The 24,531-nt window shown below is 48.6% G+C and overlaps 1 protein-coding gene across 1 annotated transcript in view; it reads right to left on the bottom strand.

Annotated features, from left to right (window-relative positions):
• The window catches only part of LOC120989557 (chromatin assembly factor 1 subunit A-B-like), a 148,696-nt gene that overhangs the window by 110,378 nt on the left and 13,787 nt on the right, over window positions 1–24,531 (bottom strand). The gene's annotated exons all lie outside the window — the stretch shown is intronic.

The raw sequence follows: 24,531 nt of genomic DNA, 5'->3' as shown, positions 1-24,531 counted from the left end.
ATCAGATGATTTACCCATTCAGGAGTCTTATGGCAGCTCCTAGGAGAACTGTGTGGTATACAGCCTGTCACCCAGCTTTCCTGAGGAGAATATATCTCAGTATGGGAACATATAGAGAAGTCATCAGATGATTTGCCCATTCAGTAGTCTTAGTTCTCATAGGAGCTGCAACCCGGCTTTCCAAGACTCCTGAATGGGTAAATCATATGATAACGTATCTAAATGTTCCTATACTGAGATATATTCTCCTCAGCAGACCATGAAAGCTGGGTGACAGACAGCCTGTATACCACACAGCTCTCCTAGGAGCTGCCACCCGGCTTTCTGTGTGGTATACAGGCTGTCACCCAGCTTTCCTAGAAAGGGAAAGAACTAAGAAATGGCCGAATGGTAACTGCAGGGATCGAGCACGGTGCAGGAATGGCCACCAGTTGTGGCTAGCAGGAGCTCCGGCCTAATGACGGCAGCAGGTATGCAGCTCCCCGCTGGGTTCATGGCCGTGCTCGAGGCCAACTTGGCTGTAGCAGGCAGCCATTACAAACTTTGAGCCTGGCGGATAAGTGCAGAGCGCATAATTTACCGCCGCAGAGCCGGCCGTGCAGGGACCTGGCAGCACTTGGTGCCCCGGGATGTTGCGCTGCCCGATCATGTCCCCTGCTGTATACAGCAGGAGGAATGATGATGGGCTGATTGTCTTCCCTCCACTTGTCAACAAGTGCAGCGCCGCTACCTGTGCTCCCGCTCTGCCTCCCCTGCACTAACTCCTCTTCCCCCACCGAGCCTCACTCACCGAGACACGGGCTCTGATGTCTGCCGGACAGTTATCACATAAGTATCGGCCGGGCTCCGGTAAAGGCTTCGCCATTTTTAACTGCCCTGTAGATGACGCACGGCGACATCAGCACGCTGCGACCGATAAGCCGGCGAGAGAGAGTGGCCAAACCACGATGGAGCCGAGAGCTGAGGGGTCCGGGCAGGGTGGCAGTCCGAGCATGGGCGCAAGTGATTATAAAAAAATAAAATAAAAAGTTTTATTTTGCTTGCAGTCCTAACCCTCCAGTGGCTGCGCCCGACTGCTGGTGTGCTGGGCCTATTTTCAAGCAGGGGCAAATACCCAGGCGCCAGGACAAAATTCCTAGTCACCATGGCGACCTGGGATTTGTTGAGCCCTGGGTTATCTGCACAAATATCCTTCACTGCGGTCATGGGTAAAAAGTGTTATTTAACAGAGTTGCAAAAAGGGATGATTCTTGGCTTTCGGGCCAATGGTGGCGGTATTTCTGAAACTGCACAGTTTGTGAACTGTTCGTGTGCTGCTGTGGTGAAAGTGTACAATGAACAAACTGCACCATTGCGAAGTGATAAGGATAATAAGCAGCTTAGCGACAAAAAATTCACAACAGGTTTGATCCATGAAACAAATAAATATCTTGGTTCAATTAGAATTGGTATTTAAGCAGTCATCATGCCGTTTACATTTTGACATCATGAGACCAAGACGACACCTTTTAACAATAATTGAACAGAACCTCGCAATTGCGAAGCTTCAAGCAGGATTTTCTCAGACCGAAGCGGTCACTGAGCTTAGAGTGTCATAGTGTGTCATCAGCAGGCTACAAAAGCGATACAGAGAGACTGGAAGAGTCACAGAAAGGCATAAAAGTGGACGTCCTTTGGCCACATCCCACACTGATAACCGCTTCATTGTGAACAATGCCCTGAAAAACCCGATGATGAATGCCACACAACTTCAGGCACATTCAATGGAGGTGAAAGGCACCCAAGTGTCAAGTCAAACCACTAGAAGCTGTTTACATCAGTGTGGTCTGCGTGCTAGACTACCTGCAAGGGGACTTGACCTCACCCCCAGGCACAGGCGTCATCGTCTTGCATGGGCCAGGGAGCATCTACGCTGCTGCTCACTGATGAAAGTTGATTCAAGCTGAGCAGGAATGATGGCCGCCAATGTAGTTGGAGAAGTCAGGTATAGCGCTATGCATTAGCCACTGATGTCACCAGACGAGGCTTTGGTGGTGGTGTAAGAGGGCGGGCAGGTGTGTCTAGTTGATACAGAAGTGCCCTACACTTTGTGAATGGTACAGTGACAAGCCCATACTACTTTAACATTAATCTCGTCATTGTAACTCTGCATGAACACAGGCCTTATTTCATCTTCATGGACGACAATGCGGCAGCTCATTGAGGTCGCATCGTTAGGGAACGGCTGATGAAGACTGGGGTACTTCAAATGGAGTGGCCTGCATTTTCTCCAGACCTGAATCCCATTGAAAACCTATGGGATCAGATGAGTTGCCGTGTAGAGGCTTGTAACTCTGTACCCCAGAAACAAAAATGACCTGAAGTCCGCCTGAAAGGGATTTTTCATAATCTTACTTTTGATACATCACAGATTAGACATAGATTATAGAAGCTTCATCTCTTGTGGAATGCAGTACCCCGAATTAGCACATCTCACAACTTTGCCAGTTGCTGGACACAATAGCAGCCTCCCTTAACAAAAAGGAGATTTTTTGTGAAACTCACCTGTAAAATCTTTCTCGTCTTTTCCATTGGGGGACACAGACCATGGGTATAGCTTAGAGGTATTAGTAGGAGGGACACTATGCAAATACAAAAGAGCTCCTCCTCCTCGGGCTATACCCCCCCGACTCCACCAGGAGGAACTCAGGCGTTGCACAAGCAGTAGGAGAAGGAGCAAGAAAAAAAATTATGGAAACCATCGGACCAAGCCATAAGGTCCAACCATAAACAGAAACTGAATTGAAGACCCCTCCTGCAACAGGCAGAATGGGTGGGAGCTGTGTCCCCCAATAGAAAAGACGAGAAAAAGATTTTACAGGTGAGTTTCACAAAAAAATCTCCTTTTCTCGTACTTTTTTCAATTGGGGGACACAGACCATGGGACGTCCTAAAGCAGTCCATGGGGCGGGAAAAAATATCAGCACCGCCAGGAGGAACGTCCAACGGTCAAACAGGAACCACAGCCTGCAAAACCCTGCGGCCAAAGACCGCATCAGCCGAAGCCAGTGAATGCAACTGATAAAACTTTGTAAAAGGTATGTAAGGACGACCAGGTGGCCGCCTTACACAGCTGAGACGCAGAGGCACGATTGCGCCTTGCCCAGGAAGCCCCCACCGCCCTAGTGGAGTGAGCGGTAATCCTAGCCGGGGGAACTCTACCACAAGCGCGATAAGCCGCGGAAATAGCAGAGCGGATCCAGCTCGCCATGAACGGCGGACGGAAGCAGTAGCCGCGAGATACACGGCCTGTACGACATCCAGGGAATGCAGAGTGCGTTCCTTGGGGTTAGCCGGAGAAGGGCAAAAGGAAGGCAGGACAAGATCCTCATTAAGGTGGAAGGGAGAGACCACCTTGGGCAAAAAGGAGGGGACCGGACGGAGCACAACCTTATCCTGGTGGAAAACCAGAATAGGCTCCTGACAGGAAAGAGCGGCCAGCTCCGACACCAGTTAAAAGCTTGTGATGGGATTTGAACTCACAGCTTCTGCATAATAGCCCAGAACTTTAATCACTACGCTATGTAGCTGTATTAGAAGTTATGGCCACAAGGAAGACCACTTTCCAGGTGAGAACAGTCAGAGAGACCTCCCTCAAAGGCTCGAAGGGGGCCGACTGCAGAGCGCGCAGGACCAAATTGAGATCCCAAGGAGACAAAGAGGGAACATACGGGGAAACAGAATATGCCACACCCTGAAAAAAGGTCTTCACAGGACCCATAAGAGCAAGGGACCTCTGAAAAAAAGACAGCTGGCGCCGAAACCTGACCTTTCAGGGAACTAAGCGACAGTCTCTTCTCAAGCCCGGACTGAAGAAAAGACAGTACCATCGGGATGGAAAAGCGAAGGGGAGGGAACCCCGAACTCTCACAAAAGGACAGGAAGGCCTTCCAGGTACGATAGTAAATCCGGGAGGAAGAAGACTTCCTCGCTCTGATCATGGTCCTAATACCTGAATCCGAGAACCCCCTCTTCTTCAGGATGGCGGTTTCAACAGCCACGCCGTTAAACAAAGAGACCGTAAATTCTGGTGGAAGAGCAGGCCCTGAGACAGTAGGTCCAGTCTGTCGGGAAGAGGCCATGGGGCGTCCGCCAGCATCCGAGCCACGTCCGAAAACCACGGCGAAGCCACTCTTGGGCGATGAGAACGGTCGGGATCGGTTTCGCCTCGATCTTGCGTAGAACCTTTGTAGGAGAGGAAAACACAGAGGAGGCTGAAGTCCTGCCACGGAGACACCAGCGCGTCCATCCGTACACCTTCAGCTCTCGGGCGCGAGCCAGGAACACCGGGAGCTTGTTGTTGAACCTGGACGCCATTAAGTCCACATCCGGACGGCCCCATCTGTGGCAGATTTCTTCGAACACTTCTGGATGCAGAGACCACTCGCCTGGATCCACCTTGTTGCGGCTTAGAAAGTCCGCTGTCCAGTTGTCCACTCCTGGAATGTAAGCTGCTGACAACACCGAAACATGCGTCTCCGCCCACGTCAGAATTATAGTCACCTCCTGCATCACCATCCGGCTGCGGGTCCCGCCCTGATGGTTGATGTAGGCCACGGCCGTGGCATTGTCCGATTGAATCCTCACTGGGAGGGCCGCAAGGAGAGGGGTCCAATGGAAGAGAGAGAGCGGAGAATCGCCCTCAGTTCCAGAATGTTGATTGGAAGGCGAGACTCTGCCGCCGACCAAATCCCTTGAACCGTGCGAGACTGGAGAACGCCGCCCAAACCCAGGAGGCTGGCATCGGTGGTGACGACCGTCCAGGAGAAAGGATCTCCCCGACCTCAGGTTCAAAGGGGATAGCCACCAACGGAGAGCTGCCCGAACCCGCTGAGACAAGCGGATGCGATCGTCTAGACCCAGAGAGGTTTTGTCCCAGAGGGAAAGGATCTCCTGTTGTAACAAGCGAGTGTGAAACTGGGCATATGGAACGGCTTCGAAAGAGGCCACCATAAGACCCAGGACCCGCATGCATTCCCGTATGGAGAGAAACTGGGATCGCAGTAGATTCGACACTGCCCCCTGGATCTGGGAGGACTTGGAGGGTGGCAGGAACACTCTGGCGGACAAGGTGTCCAAAATCATTCCCAGGAAGGGGAGCTTCTGGGATGGGAGCAGAGAGGACTTTGGAAAATTGATTATCCAGCCGAACTGTTCTAGAGTCTGAACCGTGATCCGGACGCGGTCCTCGGCCTGCGGAAGCGAGGGGGCTTTTATCAGGATATCGTCCAGATAGGGCAGCAAAGGAATGCCCCTGGTACGAAGAAGCACCATGATCGGTGCCAGGATCTTGGTAAAGACCCGAGGGGCGGTTGCCAACCCGAAAGGAAGGGCGACAAACCGATAGTGCCGAGCCCCAATGGCGAAGCGCAGGAATCGTTGGTGAGATTCTGCGATCGGAACATGCAGGTAAGCGTCCTGGATGTCCACGGACGTGAGAAACTCCCCTGGAAGAAAATAAACAATAACGGAGCGGAGGGATTCCATTCGAAATCTCTGCACCCGTAGAGATTTGTTGAGCAGTTTTAGGTCCAGGATCGGACGCACTGACCCCTCTTTCGTTGGGACCACGAACAGGTTTGAATAAAAACCTGTGCCCTGTTCCTCTGGAGGAACGGGGGTAATAACCCCCCGGTCCAGAAGGGTAGAAACTGCCCGTAAGAGGTCTGAGGCTCTGATCGGATCCCCCGGAACGAGAGAGGAGAAAAAACGTTCCGGTGGTCTGGACGCGAACTCTATCTTGTAACCAGACGTTACAATCTCTAGAGCCCATGCGTTCTGAACACGAGTCCAAACCTGCTTATAAGAAAGCAGGCGGCCCCCCCACCACGAGGGGTGTGGGCGCCCCTTCATGCAGAAGATTGCTTGGGAGCGGCAGGACGGGTCGACTGTGTCCTCAGGCGCCAGGTAGGCTGGGGTTTGAAAGAGGGCTGCTTGCGGGAGTCCTGTGACCCTCCTGCAGAGGAAGCAGGCGACGACTTGTTCGCAGAGAAGCGGCGAAAGGACTGGTACCGAGAACCGGAAGTCCTCGCCCGAAAGGGGCGCTTAGCCCTAGCCTGGGGAAGGCGAGTGCTCTTGCCCCCAGTAGCAGCAGAGATGAACTCATCCTGTTAAGCCCCAAAAAGTCTGGAACCCCTCAAAGGGGAGGTACGCAAGGGAACGCTTGGAGGAAGCGTCAGCATCCCATACTTTCAACCAGACTTCCCTGCGTTGAATGACCGAGAGGGCCGAAATGCAGGCAAAAAGGGGACCGATGTCCATGGAAGCCTCACAGAGGAATTTGGAGGCCTGAGACATCTGGAGAACCAAATCCAGCGTGTCCGCCAGGTCCTGGTGATGGCGCTGCAGCCACATTGAGAGAGCTCTGGCCACCCATGCCGAGGCAAAGGCAGGTCGCAGGGACGTGCCCGCCAGTGAGAATATGGATTTTGCCTTAGAATCTAGGTGCCTGTCCACAGCGTCCGGACTGGGCAAGAGAAGGGTGAGAAAGGTGATTCTGTCCAGAGGCAGGGCAGGAGGCAAAGGCACCAGTGACCGAAAGTGGGAGCAGACACTCCAACAGGACCCGATTGGGGTCTGAGAAGAGGTCTTACCGGACTTAGTCTTAGGCATGATGGTCTCTTCACAAAAGTGACTGGAATCAGTACAGAGAGAAAAAAAATCCTACCGCTCAGGCAAGAGCACCAATCCAGAGAGGAGCGGAGGAGCAGCCGTTCAGTGTGAGAAGCTTCTCAGCGGCAGCAGGAAGGAGCCGGAGTTCCGATTAGGCTCCGCCCCCCGGCCGCGATTAGGCTCCGCCCCCCGGCCGTGTCATAGGAGCGCAAAAAGAGCTCTCTGTTTAAAGAAGGGAAATAAAATGGCCCCCAGCGGCGCTCAGCGTGGAAAAAACTAAAGTAAGGCGTCCCCAGCAAGGGGGATGGCAAGCCCAGAGAAGCGGAGACCGTAGGGGGAAGTGCTCCGCTTGTGAGATAAAGCGGCGCCGCTCAGAGAAATGATATGCAGCCAGAGAAGGAGCAGGGACGTCCAGAGACGCCTGCCCAGTTAAGTGCCTCCATGACCCTTGCGCCCCAGACAGAACAACAATGCCACCTAGATCCCCATTCACCCAGGAGGCCCATAGGTCTCAGCAGAGAGGTAGGGAGGGAGGGGGGGGACACACAGAGGTGCAGCTTCATACTTATCTGCTCCTGCAGATCTTCTCCTTCGACTCCAGGACCAGCAGGGATGCACCTCTTCAGACATCCGACTCCTTGCCCAGGAGTGCAGTGCTCTGGAGGAGGGTGGCAGCAGGTGACCCAGGAGCTGGTGGGATGCCGGAGCTGACAGGTCGAGCCCGGATCCACTTGTCTTCTTGGGAGGGATAATGGAGGCAGCCTGGCAACGTCCAACAAACGGCGGCGGCACTCCATGGGGGACGAATGAAAAAGTGTCAACCTCCTTCACCAGACAATAAGCAAAGACTGAGTTCCTCCTGGTGGAGTCGGGGGGTATAGCCTGAGGAGGAGGAGGAGCTCTTTTGTATTTGCATAGTGTCCCTCCTACTAATACCTCTAAGCTATACCCATGGTCTGTGTCCCCCAATGGAAAAAAGTACGAGAAAGGCTATTTAACATCTCACCTCACATACAATGACAGAAAACTATGATAACCTATTTAACCTTTTAGCATGTAGAGAAAAACCTGTTCAATGTAAAATAACCCTTTTCATGTATTGTATATAGCAGATACCAGTATTGTTTAACAAAGTTTAGACTGTATCTTGACAAACATGTTTCCCAAAGCCTCCTAAGAAATACCAGGATTGTTCCAATTGGATCTTGAGACGATATGCGCCCACCCCCGAAAAGCCCTATAAGTATGTTCTGGGAAATAAAGATTTCAGATATTTAGCAACCTATGTTAAGTCTGGGCTGATATTTATCTCCTGATCAGAGCAAATGGGATATTCGTTGCACAGGGAAATATTCACGGGTTGGAGGTCTGATGCCTCATCATATACCATCATAAACCTGCCTGAGAAAAACCGGTTTGGTGTCAGAAGGTGGGATCCACCAAAAAAAACAGTATCGGGTAAGTGATTCTATATTTTTTATATATTATTACTGCCCTATACTGTAAGAGTGGATTATTTGAACCCGGTAAGCGCTTCTGATAAGCGTCTCCCCGAGGAATCTGATATTCCTAAAGAAATAGAGGGATCTGAAGTCCCGCAGGAATCAGATATTCCTGAAGAAAAAATGGGGTCTGGAGTCCCCTAATCTGAAAAACAGTATTGTGTGCAACGAATATCTTTGCTAAACCTGTAAATTGCTTAAGCATTTTTAGTCGAGATAGAGATAGATAGATAGATAGATAGATATATATATATATATATATATATATATATATATCTATGTGTATATATATATATATATTTGAATTTTACTGTATAGACTGTGTATAGATTATGTCTAGATTGAATGTGAGTTCATGCTGAAATTGAAGGTATAAAATTGGCCATCAATAGTTTAAAATCTGCCATAAATTCAGGAGTAATATGAGCCTGAATTAGAAGTAATACCATCCAGAATAGTTTAAAATCTGCCATAAATTCAGGAGTAGTTATGAACCTGGATAATGTCAGTACGTATTTTTGCACTAAACACAATCATCCTTTGATAAACCTTAAAATTCAGCTGATCTCACTGTATATTTTAGCCAATTAAGATGGGCAATTCTTATGGTAGGAAGAATCCCAAAAAGAAACTGAATTTTAAATTTAGAACTGAAAATTATGTACCCTAAATCTGCAGCAAATCACTATGGTAAAACTCTATAAAAAAAAAAAAAAAAAAAAAAAAATTTGGGAGAAAGTCCAAAAATGTTTGTCCAGAGGTGTTTAGGTCCATTTTATACTGATCCTTGGGGTTGATATGTGTAAGTGGACAGAAGGAATGAAATGTACTGACCCGTTCCCAAAATAAGGGTCTTTTTCAGAGACTTTCATATGGCCATGATCAAGGGCCTATGTCTGAATGACAGACACTTTTTCATGGTACAAAGGAGACAGTCAACTGGAAAAAAAAGTGTTTATGAAAACTTGGACTCCAACTCCTGTCCCAACCCCATATGTGCCATTGTACCCTGTAGTAACTAAATTAACAACAGAATCAGATGATGAGGTATGCGCACACTTGACTACCACAGGTTCCTGGCTTTACAGAACCTGAGGAACAGGTTTTGTCTGAGCATGCTAATCAGCCTATTGTACAGTCTGCACAGCCCAGTAGAACAATATATGCAAGGGCAGCAAAGATTCAAGTGTTGACCAAAGACGCTAACGATCTATGGTCAAAGGGAGGAGTAGTATTTGGATGGGGAGACCCTTCCCATCCCCATGGAGAATGAGTCCATTAATTCTGATGCCTAGAGTCTTGCAGCAGATACAAGAGGAATATGTGGCAAAACTGATTGAGAAATTAAACATTGATTATGATGATATTTCGCTCTCGTTTCCCTTGCCAACAGGTGCACCAACCCAACAATTGTCTTACAGGAAAAGATGGCGCTGGATTATCTTTTAGCTTCTGGGGGGGGGGGGGGGTTCTGTGAGTTTATAGGAGAGGACTGCTGTACTTCAATCGCAGATACCAGTGACAATGTCCAGGCCCATATGGATAAGGTCATTGTAAATCAGGGCTGAGCTAGGGCTATTACTAATGAGGGATAGAATCCTTTCACAGCTTTGGGTGTTTTTTTTGGAGATTCCCTGTTTTCCATAGGTAACTGGTTGAAGAAAATAGGAGAATATATCCTCATGTTGTTGTTTTTCTCTTTATCATATATATCCTGGTGAGATGCTCCTGCTGTGTGATCGATTGGATCGCCCAGTCACGTGCAGATAATCACATCCTAATCGCAGCTCCCAGATATACCACGGATCAACCCATGTCTTTGATGGAAAGGATGTCCAACTAAACGTTCATCGCCACGCCACACCTTACCACATCAGGACCTCCCTCAGAGTCAACTCCCCGAAGGATGGAGCATCATCATGGAGGCAATGACACCCAAGGAGCACCACAATCGACGAGGGCAAGCTGAGGAAACCTTTGAATCTCTTGCTGAATCTTCGAACACAGGGGACATATTACAGAGAGGAGGGAACTGTCGTCGAAAGTTTTATTAAACATAGGATGACTATAGTGGACTTTCTTTTTAGCTTAGGAATGCTATGTAGGTTTTATTTTGTATATGCCTCCCTGTGTAAGATCTGACCTGATTACGGTTATGAGAGCGTGATCGGGTCAGGTCGTTGCAAGGGAAATTCTATAGATCAGCACTCTGGTCCCTATTTCCCATGTGAAAGCTGCCACCATTGGTTTGAGGGGGATCTAATGGCTGCTGGCTCAGAGCAATGTTCTTAGTGAAAGCTACCAGCGGGACCTCATCAGCAATGGTGGGGTATGGCACACTGATGCCGGTCTCACTGAACCATGGGCGCCCCAACATGAAACATTGGTTGGTGGGACTAGTGTCCAAGTGAATGCTATATCACCTTTCTTGGTCGACCCTGTTTTAAAAGACCTTCCTCAGGGACTGATCCCCCCTTTCGGAACCATGTCTAACAGAGGTTCACTGTGGGTCAGTAGCATATTTGTACCAGATTAAATGGATGTTGTCCGATTAGGGCCACATTTGTTTAAAAAAAAAAAAAAGGGGCCGATTCATTTGGCAGCATTTGTGCATGTTCTGGGTGTGGTAGTGGATGGTGAGCATGTTTGAGCTCCACCCACCGGCACTCAGGAAATGTGCGAATGTGTACCTTCCAGTTCTAAAAAGTATTTCTATTGGTCAAGGCATGAGGTGGATTGTACCTGTCTATCTGTAATATTACTGGGCAGCCATGTGCCATGGAGGGCGGGGTTAGCCCAGTAAAAGGTCTAACCCGAACATCCTATCTATGTGTAGAGCTTGCATGCCTGTGTTGTTTTTTCTTACTTTTTTTTTCACTATGCAGGAGATTTTTTCCTACTGTGCGCCAAATTACACAGGTTTTTTTTTATCTCCTTCATAGTCTTTAGTGTCTTTATGTGTCTCACACACACACACACACACACACACACACATACATACACTCACCTAAAGAATTATTAGGAACACCTGTTCTATTTCTCATTAATGCAATTATCTAGTCAACCAATCACATGGCAGTTGCTTCAATGCATTTAGGGGTGTGCTCCTGGTCAAGAATCTCCTGAACTCCAAACTGAATGTCAGAATGGGAAAGAAAGGTGATTTAAGCAATTTTGAGCGTGGCATGGTTCCAGCAGGATAATGCACCATGTCACAAAGCTCGAATCATTTCAAATTGGTTTCTTGAACATGACAATGAGTTCACTGTACTAAAATGGCCCCCACAGTCACCAGATCTCAACCCAATAGAGCATCTTTGGGATGTGGTAGAACAGGAGCTTCGTGCCCTGGATGTGCATCCCTCAAATCTCCATCAACTGCAAGATGCTATCCTATTAATATGGACCAACATTTCAAAAGAATGCGATCAGCACCTTGTTGAATCAATGCCACGTAGAATTAAGGCAGTTCTGAAGGCAAAAGGAGGTCCAACACCGTATTAGTATGGTGTTCCTAATAATTCGTTAGGCGAGTGTAGTTCTGCTGTGGTATCCTCTAAGCCATCAACACGATGCCTAATATGGCGTAGATCTTGTTTAATTTCCTGCAAGTTCTGTGCTAGGGGTGGTAAGGGTTTGTTGAAAAAAGTCCCTTGATAAAGGAAGATCCGTCAGTGCTGCAGCTTGTGTTTAGTCTTGCGTTGTATCATTCAAAGTTAGAGGCATATTCACATGGATGGAGGGGTCTGCACATGCAGGCGTTTTTGTGACAAATTTCTCCATATTGCCTGTGACATGAGGATTATTAGGATCTTTCGCTGCAGGCTGACCGTATTTAACCATTGCAAGGTAGGTGGTTTATGTTCCCCAATTGAAGAGTATATCACGATTCAAGAGTGCTATGCCCTTGTGAGCAGAATATCCTCAGAGAGGTTATTAAGGTGCCCAGTCAGGTTAGATCTTATTTAAAGATCTGGAAACATTGAGCCTGTGGCTCTAATAAGTGTAGTAGATGGACCCCCTTTTAGAGGTAAAAATGAGGAACGTTTAAAACATTAGGACTTAGTCCTCAAAAGGACAATAGGTCAGAGACATGTATTATGCCCATCTGTGATGTATAATGTTAATACTTCTTCCTTCTGATTTGAGAATTAAGCTGGGGGGCGCAGAGCACCCTGTATTGACGCCAGTTCTTTAAGAGGGGATGAAGGTTAACAGTACCTCAACTTGAAGAGCGGGGTTGTGGAGTGGCAGGACTCCGTATGCAGCAGGGAAACTGCACTACAGTCCAGTCCAGAAGATACAGGGTTCCGATAGCTGTACGGTGGCCTCCGGATGCAGCTTCTGGAGTCTGCAGTGCGAGGTGAAATTTCTCAAGAAGGCGCCCTCACTTCAGGGGATTCGCTAGCGCGTCTGGAGTAACGGACGAAGCGGGCCTCACTCAGCAGGTTCCTCAGCCTCCTCTCCTATAGCGGTCCACATCTCGGGTAGTCTCCGGTCACTGTGTCTCTCTACGGACATCAGATGGAAGGTCCGGTAGATCGGTTTCCCGCTGGTTGAAACGTAGCCGGAGGCTGTCTGGTCGACTAGGCCGCAGTCGGATCTCCGGTCTGCCGGCACCTAGGGAGCTTCAAGAGGGTTCCATCTGAAGCTGGTGAGTCACAGCCTTCAAATATGAGAGGTTTGGGGATCTATAAGGCGGATTTTAGGAAGGATGGCGTTTGATTTAATGTAAGCAGCCAGAGCTCGCTCAACACGTCCTTCCCTGTCCGCAGCAAGCCATGCCCCCCATCCCTAACTTTTTTTGAGTAGTGTGAAAAATTTATAAATATTAGGGATGTCCCGATACCGATACCAGTATCGGTACCGGGACCGATACCGGGCATTTGCACGAGTACATGTACTCGTGCAAATGTCCCCGATACCACTGCCAATACCTGTGCGGCGCTTCTGTGTGTCTGTGTCCGTCCGCAGCCTGCCCCTGCACCTCGCACAGCTAACAGCTTCAGAGGGCAGCAGCAGGCACTGTGTAATAGGAGCCGACAGTGGAAGCTAGCTCCGCCCCCCCCTCCCCGCCCTCCAACCAATCAGAGACTCACAGCACAGGGAGCGTAGTGCAGGGACTCGGAGAATCGTCTGACAGTTTATTAGTTAAAAGAATCTAATGAGTCACAGACTGTGTCACCGAGTCCCTGCCAGGCCTCCTGCTCTGCGGCTCCCTGTAAGTCCGTCCGGGGGAAGGGGGGGGGGCATTATTAGCATAGCATGTAGTGGAGCTGGGTGTGTACAGGGTGCATGTAGCAGAGCAGGAAGTCTGGCAGGGACTCGGTGACACAGTCTCTGACTCATTAGATTCTTTTAACTAATAAACTCTCAGACGATTCTCTGAGTCCCTGCAATAACTATACATTGTAATTACATCAGTCTGCTCCACTGCATTCACTGCAGCAGAGCTGTGTTTGCCAGGAGCGAGTCCCTCCAAAGGTGATAGTGTCTGTCTTCTATGGCCCTGGTCCTTCCCTTCCTGCCTGCAAGCTGCACATTGATCTCTAAAAGCAGGCATTAGGGCAAGAAGAAATATACATTACTGTATGATGGCCACAAGACTATTATACTGAGGAGGGGGGCTTCAAAAATTGTTTTCCTGACTCCTTACAGTAGCGTCTCCTTGTGGCCCCCATACAGTATAACGTCTTTGTGGCCGCCCCATACAGTATAACGTCTCCTTGTGGCTGCCCCATACAGTATAACATCTCCTTGTGGCCGCCCCATACAGTATAACGTCTTTGTGGCCGCCCCATACAGTATAACGTCTCCTTGTGGCCGCCCCCATACAGTATAACATCTCCTTGTGGCCGCCCCATACAGTATAACGTCTCTTTGTGGCCGCCCCATACAGTGTAACGTCTCCTTGTGGCCGCCCCATACAGTGTAACGTCTCCTTGTGGCCGCCCCATACAGTGTAACGTCTCCTTGTGGCCGCCCCCATACAGTATAACCTCTCCTTGTGGCCGCCCCATACAGTATAACGTCTCCTTGTGGCTGCCCCCATACAGTATAATGTCTCCTTGTGGCTGCCCCCATACAGTATAATGTCTCCTTGTGGCCGCCCCATACAGTGTAACGTCTCCTTGTGGCCGCCCCATACAGTGTAACGTCTCCTTGTGGCCGCCCCATACAGTATAACGTCTCCTTGTGGCTGCCCCCATACAGTATAACGTCTCCTTGTGGCCGCCCCATACAGTGTAACGTCTCCTTGTGGCTGCCCCCACACAGTGTAACGTCTCCTTGTGGCCGCCCCATACAGTATAACGTCTCCTTGTGGCTGCCCCCATACAGTATAACGTCTCCTTGTGGCCGCCCCATACAGTGTAACGTCTCCTTGTGGCTGCCCCCACACAGTGTAACGTCTCCTTGTGGCTGCCCCCATACAGTATATAACGTCTCCTTGTGGCTGCCCCCATACAGTATAACGTCTCCTTGTGGCTGCCCCCATACAGTATAATGTCTTTGTGGCTGCCCCCATACAGTATAATGTCTCCTTGGAATGTTATAGTTCTGTTTTTGGGCCTTTTGGTTGGTCAGTGGTCAGAAAATACATGTGTGTGTATTTTATTGTTAAAATTAGTATCGGTAATTGGTATCGGTGAGTACTTAAATAAAAGTATCGGTACTCGTACTCAGTCTTAAAAAAATGGTATCGGGACATCCCTAACAAATATATACACTCACCTAAAGAATTATTAGGAACACCATACTAATACGGTGTTGGACCCCCTTTTGCCTTCAGAACTGCCTTAATTCTAGGTGGCATTGATTCAACAAGGTGCTGATAGCATTCTTTAGAAATGTTGGCCCATATTGATAGGATAGCATCTTGCAGTTGGAGATTTGAGGGATGCTCAGAGGATGGATACATGTTCTCATTCTGTTGACGCCAAATTCGGACTCTACCATTTGAATGTCTCAACAGAAATCGAGACTCATCAGACCAGGCAACTTTTTTCCAGTCTTCAACAGTCCAATTTTGGTGAGCTCGTGCAAATTGTAGCCTCTTTTTCCTATTTGTAGTGGAGATGAGTGGTACCCGGTGGGGTCTTCTGCTGTTGTAGCCCATCCGCCTCAAGGTTGTGCATGTTGTGGCTTCACAAATGCTTTGCTGCATACCTCGGTTGTAACAAGTGGTTATTTCAGTCAACGTTGCTCTTCTATCAGCTTGAATCAGTCGGCCCATTCTCCTCTGACCTCTAGCATCCACAAGGCATTTTTGCCCACAGGACTGCCGCATACTGGATGTTTTTCCCTTTTCACACCATTCTTTGTAAACCCTAGAAATGGTTGTGCGTGAAAATCCCAGTAACTGAGCAGATTGTGAAATACTCAGACCGGCCCGTCTGGCACCAACAACCATGCCACGCTCAAAATTGCTTAAATCACCTTTCTTTCCCATTCTGACATTCAGTTTGGAGTTCAGGAGATTGTCTTGACCAGGACCACACCCCTAAATGCATTGAAGCAACTGCCATGTGATTGGTTGACTAGATAATTGCATTAATGAGAAATAGAACAGGTGTTCCTAATAATTCTTTAGGTGAGTGTATATTTTACACACACACACACACATATATACATATATACATATATATATATATATATATATATATATATATATATATATATATATATATATATATATAGCAAAGAAAGTTCGCAGCACTCCTTGAAAGATAAAATGTGCTCTTTTATTCACACATATCAAGTGACAACGTTTCGGTTCTCTCACAAAACCTCTCTCAAGTCAGGTGACTCAGAAAGGTTGAGAAAGGTTCTGTAAGAGAACCGAAACGTTGTCACTTGATGTGTGAATAAAAGAGTACATTTTATCTTTCAAGGAGTGCTGCGAACTTTCTTTGCTGTCTTCCGTCCTGAATCGAGGGACTACCGCGGGCACCCTACATCTCATACAGCTTTAAAGAGAGTGCTGCCACCGTTTTTTTTTTTTTCTTTCTATGGATAGATATATAGAGATAGATATATAGAGATAGATAGATAGATATATCTCTATCTATCTATTTATATTTTATACACACATACACACCTCAAATTAGAGGGGGAAAAAATTGAGAAAAAGTGAAACTCAGATTTATTACACAGAGCAAACTATTTCAAGAGTTTTTTTTTTTTTTTTTTAACGTTGATGATTACGGCTTAGGCTACCTTCACACTCGCGTTTGGTGCGGATCCGTCATGGATCGGCACAGACTAATCCGTTCAGATAATACAACCGTCTGCATCCGTTCTGAACGGATCAGTTTGTATTATCTCTAACATCGCCAAGACGGATCTGGCTGTATTATGTCTTCTATAGCCATGACTGATCAGTCTTGAACACCATTGAAAGTCAATGGAGGACACATCCGCTCTCTATTGTGCCAGATTGTGTCATAGAAAACAGATCCGTCCCCATAGACTTACATTGCATGTCAGAACGGATCAGTTAGGCTCAGTTTCATCAGACGGACACCAAAACGCTGCAAGCAGCGTTTTGGTGTCCGCCTCCAAAGCGAATGGAGACTGAACAGAGGCAAACTGATGCATTCAGAGCGGGTCCTTTTCTATTCAGAATGCATTAGGGCAAAACTGATCTGTTTTGGACCGCTTGTGAAAACCCTGAACAGATCTCACAAACGAAAAGCCAAAACGCCAGTGTGAAAGTAGCCTTAATGTGAACCTGTTATGTTGAAACTTTGGCCTACTGTGAAGTATGTATAGTACACTCACTCAATACTTGGTCGAGGCTCTGTTTGCATGAATTACTGCATCAATGAAAAATCTGCATGGCTTAATGAGGGATCGGTCATGTCAAACTAATTTAATCAATTTCTATTAAAAAGGTAAGTTCTAGTCTTTACCACGGCGAATGAATGGATGTCGTATATCTGGACTTCTCCAAAGCATTTGACACTATCACATAAAAGGTTAATATATAAAATGAGAATGCTTGGACCGGGGGAAAATGTCTGTATGTGGGTAAGTAACGGGCTCAATGATCGAAAACAGAGGGTGGTTGTTAATGGTACACACTCAGACTGGGTCACTGTCACTACTGGGGTACCAAAGGGGTCAGTATTGAGCCCTATTCGCTTCAATATATTTATTAATGATCTTGTAGAAGGCTTGCACAGTAAAATATCTATTTTTGCAGATGACACTAAACTGTGTAAAGTAATTAACACAGAAGAGGACAATAAGGAGCTTTTTTGTGAAACTCACCTGTAAAATCTTTTTTTCGACTTCCATTGGGGGACACAGACCATGGGTATAGCTTAGAGGTATTAGTAGGAGGGACACTATGCAAATACAAAAGAGCTCCTCCTCCTCGGGCTATACCCCCGCCCCTTCCCCAACCGAAACTGAAAACCCCTCCTGCAACAGGCAGAATGGGTGGAAGCTGTGTCCCCCAATGGAAAAGTCGAGAAAAAGATTTTACAGGTGTTTCACAAAAAAAATCTCCTTTTCTCGCACTTTTTTCCATTGGGGGACACAGACCATGGGACGTCCTAAAGCAGTCCATGGGGTGGGAACAATATCAGCACCGCCAGGAGGAACGTCCAACGGATAAACGGGAACCACCGCCTGTAAAACCCTGCGGCCAAAGACCGCATCAGCCAAAGCCACGGAATTTTGCTGATAAAACTTCGTAAAGGAATGTAAGGACGGCCAGGTGGCCGCCTTACACAGCTGAGACGCGGAGGCACAATTGCGCCTTGCTCAGGAAGCCCCCACCGCTCTAGTGGAGTGAGCGGTATCCGAGCCGTGGAAACCCTACCACGAGCGCGATCAGCCACGGGAATAGCCGAACAGATCCATCGCGCCACAGAGACCTCGGAGGCCGCCAGACCCCTACGAGGTCCCTCAGGAAATACAAAGAGGGAATACGAACGGAAGCGGTAGCCGTGAGATACACCTTCAAGGCCCGGACGACATCCAGGGAATGCATAGCGCGTTCCTTGGGGATTGCCGGAGAAGGGTAAAAGGAGCGCAGGACAAGATCCTTGTTAAAAGGTGGAAACAGGACTGAGCACAACCTTATCCTGGTGAAAAAAAAAACAGAAAAGGCTCCTGGCAGGAAAGAGCGGCCAGCTCAGACACCCGTTGATGGAAGATATGGCCACAAGGAAGACCACTTTCCAGGTGAGAAAAGGCAGGAGACCTCTCAGAGGTTCGAAGGGGGCCATCTGCGGTGCGCGCAGGACCAAATTGAGATCCCAAGGAGGCAAAAGAGGAACATACGGGAAAGCCGAATGTACCACCCGCTGAAGAAAAGTCTGCACAGGACCTATAAGAGCAAGGGACCTCTGGAAAAAGACGGCCAGCGCCGAAACCTGACCTTTCAGGGAACTCTGCAACAGTCCCATCTCAAGCCCGGACTGAAGAAACGACAGCACCATCGGGATAGAAAAGCGAAGGGGAGGAACCCTGAGTTCTCATAAAAAAACAGGAAGGCCTTCCAGGTACGATAGTAAATCCGGGAGGAAGCCGGCTTGCTCGCACTGATCATGGTTCTAATAACTGAATTCGAGAACCCCCTCTTCTCCAGGATGGCGGTTTCAACAGCCACGCCGTTAAACGAAGAGACCGTAAATTCCGGTGAAAGAGCGGGCTCTGCGACAGTAGGTCCTTTCTGTCGGGAAGAGGCCATGGGGCGACCGCCAGCATCCGAGCCACGTTCGAGAACCATGCGTGGCGAGGCCAATCTGGGACGATGAGAGCGGTCGGAATCCCTTCTGCCGCGACCTTGCGTAGACGGCTTCGGATCTCGTGCGCGAGTCAGGAACACCAGGAGCTTGCTGTTGAGCCTGGACGTCATCCAGTCCGCGTCCGGACCGCCCCATCTGTGGCAGACGTCTTAGAAGACATCCAGATGCCGAGACCACTCGCCTGAATCCACCCAGTTACGGCTTAAAAAGTCCACTGTCCAGTTGTCTATCCCTGGAATGAACACTGCCGACAATATCTGAACGTGCGACTCTGCCTACAGCAGAATTCTCGTCACCTCCTGCATCACCATCCGGCTGCGGGTCCATTGGGGGAGGGAGTGGAAAATCGCCCTCAGCTCCAGAATGTTGATCGGGAGGCGGATTCAGCCGTCGACCAAACCCCCCTGACCCGTGCGTGCTTGGAGAACGCCGCCCCAACTCAGAAGGCTGGCATCGGTGGAGACGACCGTCCAGGAGAACGGGAGGAAGGACCTTCCCGACCTCAGGTTCAACGGAAACAGCCACCAAGAGAGAGCTGTCTGAACCCGCTGAGACAGGCGGATGAGATCGTCCAGACCCCGAGAGGTCTTGTCCCAGAGGGAGAGGATCTCCTGTTGCAGCAAACGAGTGTGAAAACTGGGCATATGGAATGGCCTCGAAGGAGGCTACCATAAGACCCAGGACCCGCATTTACTCCCGGATGGAGAGACACGGGGAGGGCAGTAGATGTGACACTGCGTTCTGGAACTGGAACGACTTGGAGACTGGATCAGAATGTCATCCAGGTATGGCAGCAAGGAAAGCCCCTGGTATGAAGAAGCGCCATGATCGACTCTAGGATCTTGTAAAGACCCGAAGGGCGGTTGTTAACACGAAAGGAAGGGCGACGACTGATCACTGTTGAGATTCTGCGATCGGGACATGCAGATAGGCGTCCTGTGTTGAACAGTTTTAGATCCAGGATCGGACGCACCGACCCTTTCCTCTTTGGGACCACAAACAGGTTAGACCGGAACCTGTGCCCTGTTCCTCTGGGGAAACTGGGGTAATAACCCCCCAGTCCAGAAGGGAATAAACGGTCATCAAGAAGTCCCCTTCATGCGGAGGACTGCTTAGGAGTAGCAGGGCGGGCTGACTGGGCCCCCTAGCGCCAGGAAGGCTGGTGTTTGAAGGAGGGCCTTTTGCGGGCGTCCTGAAACTCCCAGTGGAGGAAGCAGGCGACGTCCGACCAGATGAAAAGCGACGAAAGGACTAGTACCGGAGCCGGATGACCCGATCCGAAAAGTGCGCTTGGACCTTGGTTGGGGAAGATAAGTGCCCTTGCCCCCAGTGGCGGCAGAGATGAACTCGCCTAGCTGAGCCCCAGAAAGTCTGGAACCCCCAAAGGGGAGATTAGCGAGGGAACGTTTGGATAAGGCGTCGGCGTCCCACACTTTTAACCAGACCTCTGCGCTGAATGACCGAGATGGCCAACATGCGGGCAAAGAGGGAAGCAATGTCCCTAGAAGCTTCGCAAAGAAACTTAGAAGCCTGAGACAGCTGGAGAACCAAATCCAGTGTGTCAGAAGACGCATCTTGTTCCTCTTAGTAGTCGGGCGTCCTCTGTGGAAAACCACTGAGGTGGTTGGCACCACAGGATTTGAAAATGCCCTATATTCCAAAAGGAACATGGCTCGTCCGAGCCGGTTAATTCCCCTTCAGACTTGCGCTCCCTAGGGAGGGGGGAGAGTCGTCAGAACACGCCTCTAGGCGAGTGGGAGGAGACCGAGTCATCTGAGGTGGGATGCTGCAGCTCACACTGCCTCTTCGTGGTCAGGCGTCCACTGTGGGAACCACTGAGAGGATATGGAGTGGTTGGAGCCACAGATTAAAGGACATGGCTGCCTTTGCGACTAAGACCAAATCAGCGGCCACGCTGGACATGGCAGATGCCCAAGCGGGAACCGCAGGCTCTGCAGAGACGGGGGGGGGGCTGCCGAGAGAAGGAGGAGAAGGATGAACCTGTCCACATGGGGCAGGGCAGGAGCAGGGTGGGCGGCACAAATACCAGAGACAGAAGGCGCAGAAGACACCTCATACAGGACCCCACTGGATCTGAGAAGAGGTCTTGGCCGATTGAGAAGAGGACTTGCGGATTTAAGTGGGGGCCCAGGCTTAGGCATGATGACCACAAAAACAATGTCCCTAGAAGCTTCAAGAGCTAACAGGTCCTACCATTCATGCAATAGCAGCGACATCCACCGGAGGAGCAGAGAGCAGCTCAGAAGCTTCTCAGGAAGCAGGAGAAAAAACGTAGCGTAGTACGAGAAATACTGCTACAGATGGATCTGGATAGATTGGAGGCTTGGGCAGAGAAGTGGCAGATGAGGTTTAACACTGACAAATGTAAGATTATGCACATGGCAAGGAATAATGCAAGTCACCCGTACATACTAAATGGTAAAACACTGGGTAACACTGACATGGAAAAAGACCTAGGAAGTGAATAGTAAACTAAGCGGAAAAACCAGTGCCAGGCAGCTGCTGCCAAGGCCAAAAAGATAATGGGTTGCATCAAAAGAGGAATAGATGCCCGTGATGAGAACATAGTCCTGCCACTTTACAAATCACTAGTCAGACCATACGTGGAGTACTGTGTACAGTTCTGGGCTCCTGTGAACAAGGCAGACAGAGCTGGAGAGGGTTCAGAGGAGGGCAACTAAAGTAATAACTGGAATGGGTGGACTACAGTACTCTGAGATGATCAAAATTAGGGTTATTAGATGTTAGAAAAGAAATGACTCAGGGGAGATCTAATAACTACGAATAAATATAATAAGGGGTCAGTACAGAGATCGCTCCCATCATCTACAGTATTTATCCCCAGGACTGTGACGAGGGGACATACTCTGCATCTGGAGGAAAGAAGGTTTGTACACAACGATAGAAGAGGATTCTTTACAGTAAGAGCAGTGAGAGTATGGAACTCTCTGCCTGAGGAGGTGGTGATGGTGAGTTCGATAAAAGAGTTCAAGAGGGGCCTGGATGTATTTCTAGAGCCTCTAGAGCGATCTGCCCCTTAACACTGACCCCCATAGCAGACCATCCCCTTAACTGTGACCTCCACAGCAGTCTGCCCCTAGGGTGGCTATAGGTCCAGTTTTAGGCCAGACAGTCCGACTTTCAGACTCCCTGTCCTCCATCTGGCGTAGGGCCTGGATGGACACAAGGATGTCCTTTTGAACAGCTCACTCTCATAAAGGAGCACTGTGCTGTCTGAGTGTGAGCTGCGGGAAGAAAGTCACCGTCCCTCCCACTCCTGCAGCTGACAGAAGTTGATTTTTAACCTAATTTTCTCAATCCCTGTCAGCTGAGTGGGATGGGCGTAGCCTAACCAGATCAGGGTGTGGCTTAGCGGGACCTAGAAGTTGATTTTTACCTTCATTTTTTCAATCCCTGTCAGCTGAGTGGGAGGGGGCATGGCCTAACTGGATCAGGGGCGTGTCCTTTTGAACAGCTCAGTCTAAGACAGCAGCACTGTGCTGTCTGAGTGTGGGCTGCAGGAAGAAAGTCACCCTCCCTCCCACCTCTGCAACTTACAGAAGTTAATTTTTAACGTCATTTTTTCAATCCCTATCGGCTAATAAGAGGGGGCATAACCTAACTAAACTGGGGGGCGTGGCTTAGCGGACCTGGGGGGTGGTGTTTTAAGTTAGTCTTTTGAGGGTGGACACATTGTGGCAGGGGGAGTGTCTGGGCTCCTTCTTACTGGGTTATTTGCATACCAGATAAACTGGATTTTCAGAGGATAAAACCATCTATTGCTGGAACAAAGGTACGTCTTGAAATAAGGTACTAAGTGCTATTAGGCTAAGGCTTTACTTCAATAGCGATTATCCTTGTGACTGATTTCCTCAGCAGTAAAAATAAATGGCTGGGTTGTTATGGAAACCTGGAGTAATACTGTATGTGGAGGCTGGAGGACCTGTGAGCTTCAATTGGCTGATAAGGGTCATATGACTAAGCTTCTATTGGCTAATGCATTTTTTTGGGAATATCTCAGGAACGGTACGTCCTAGAGAGCTGAGACCTGTTCTAAAACCTTCCCGGACACCCGATTTACCTGTGTGCCAAATTTCGTGATTGTAGATGTGACGGTGTGTATTCCTTTAGCTGACGGACACACACACACACACAAACTCAGCTTTATATATTAGACTAGCTGAAGGACCCGGCTTCGCTCGGGTATATTTAATATAATTAATTTAATGTTTGTGTGTCGTTAAAAGATATTAACACATTGTGGCAGGGGGCGTGTTTGGGCCCCTTCCTGCAAGAGTGATGCCCCTCTGGGCACCTTACCGGCTCATTTGCATATTAAATAAACTGAAATTTCAGAGGATAAAAACATCTATTGCTGGAACAAAGGCACATATTGAAATAAGGTACTAAGTGCTATCAGGCCATGGCTTTTCTCCAATAGCGATTATCCTGGTGACAGATTTCCTTTAACCTCTTCAGGACACATGACATACCGGTACGTCATGTGTATTTCCGATTGAGCAGGCACCTTGGCTAAATATAGACCTGCGGTTTGCAGCTTTTACCTGCGGTTTGCGGCAGCGATCAATGATAAATCTTGAGTGAAGCTCATTAACATAGATAACCACACCCACTTTCCCAGCCACATTTCAAAACTGGAGTCATGTAAAAATGCTAAAAGTTTCAAGATTTTTGTACGTGTGCAAGACATCGCAATAGCCTGGTTTTACAACTTTTTAAAGCCAGAATTACTTTAACAGAAGGCATGATAAATAAGGGCCATTGTATACAATAGTAAATGGTGCCATTAGAAAGTACAACTGCAAACGTTAGTACAGATCCGGCGGGGGGGGGGGGGGGGGGGGGGGGGAGAACCGACAAGCAAAATGCCAGTGTGAAAGAAGCCTAAGTAATATGTGATTTTTGTATACAGGTAGAATAGCAATGTTTTTGGTTATATTACTAAGAATCAAACCTCCTCTCCCATTCAACCCTGTGTAGTCTGTATATCATTTATTTTATCTACACTTCCGTGTTAAAAGCTGCTACAAAGGTTATTTCTAACGAAAAACATCCATTTGCAGTCACCCTTTTTCAACACATACTTACCTGGACCTTTCGCTTGGTCCCTGGATGGATTGTTGGCAGCAGTAAGGTGCTTAAAAGGAAGCTGTGCTGCTTTAAACAGCCACAAATATTTTTGCGCCTATTATGGAAGCGCTCCTTAGTACAGGAGGACTGGGGTTGGGTGATTGCAGCGCTCCCGGTGCGGGCTCTGAATTTATTACTTCGTGGTCTCTGTTTTGTGTCCTGCGCACAGCTTGAGGACATCGGCAGACTCTGGCAGCACGGCAGGAAGAGAGATGCGTCTTAGGAGCGCAGGAGAGGCAAGTTAATTTATTTTTCTCTGCTCTGGTCTGATTCACATGGGAGACTTATTAACATGGAGATCTGATGTCTGATAGGGGGTATCAAACTTTTTTTTTTTTTTTGGGGGGGGGGGGGGGGGCTGAACTTAGAGGTCTGATTAGGGGCCAATGTTAACATTGGATCTGTTCTGAGGTCTGAGCTGAGGATTGATGAACACTGGGGGGTCT

The sequence above is a fragment of the Bufo bufo genome, chromosome 2 (genome assembly GCF_905171765.1).
Source record: "Bufo bufo chromosome 2, aBufBuf1.1, whole genome shotgun sequence".
NCBI classification, from domain to species: Eukaryota; Metazoa; Chordata; class Amphibia; order Anura; family Bufonidae; genus Bufo; species Bufo bufo.
The sequence above is the reverse complement of the archived record's forward strand: the minus strand, read 5'-3'. Positions and strand labels throughout refer to the sequence as shown.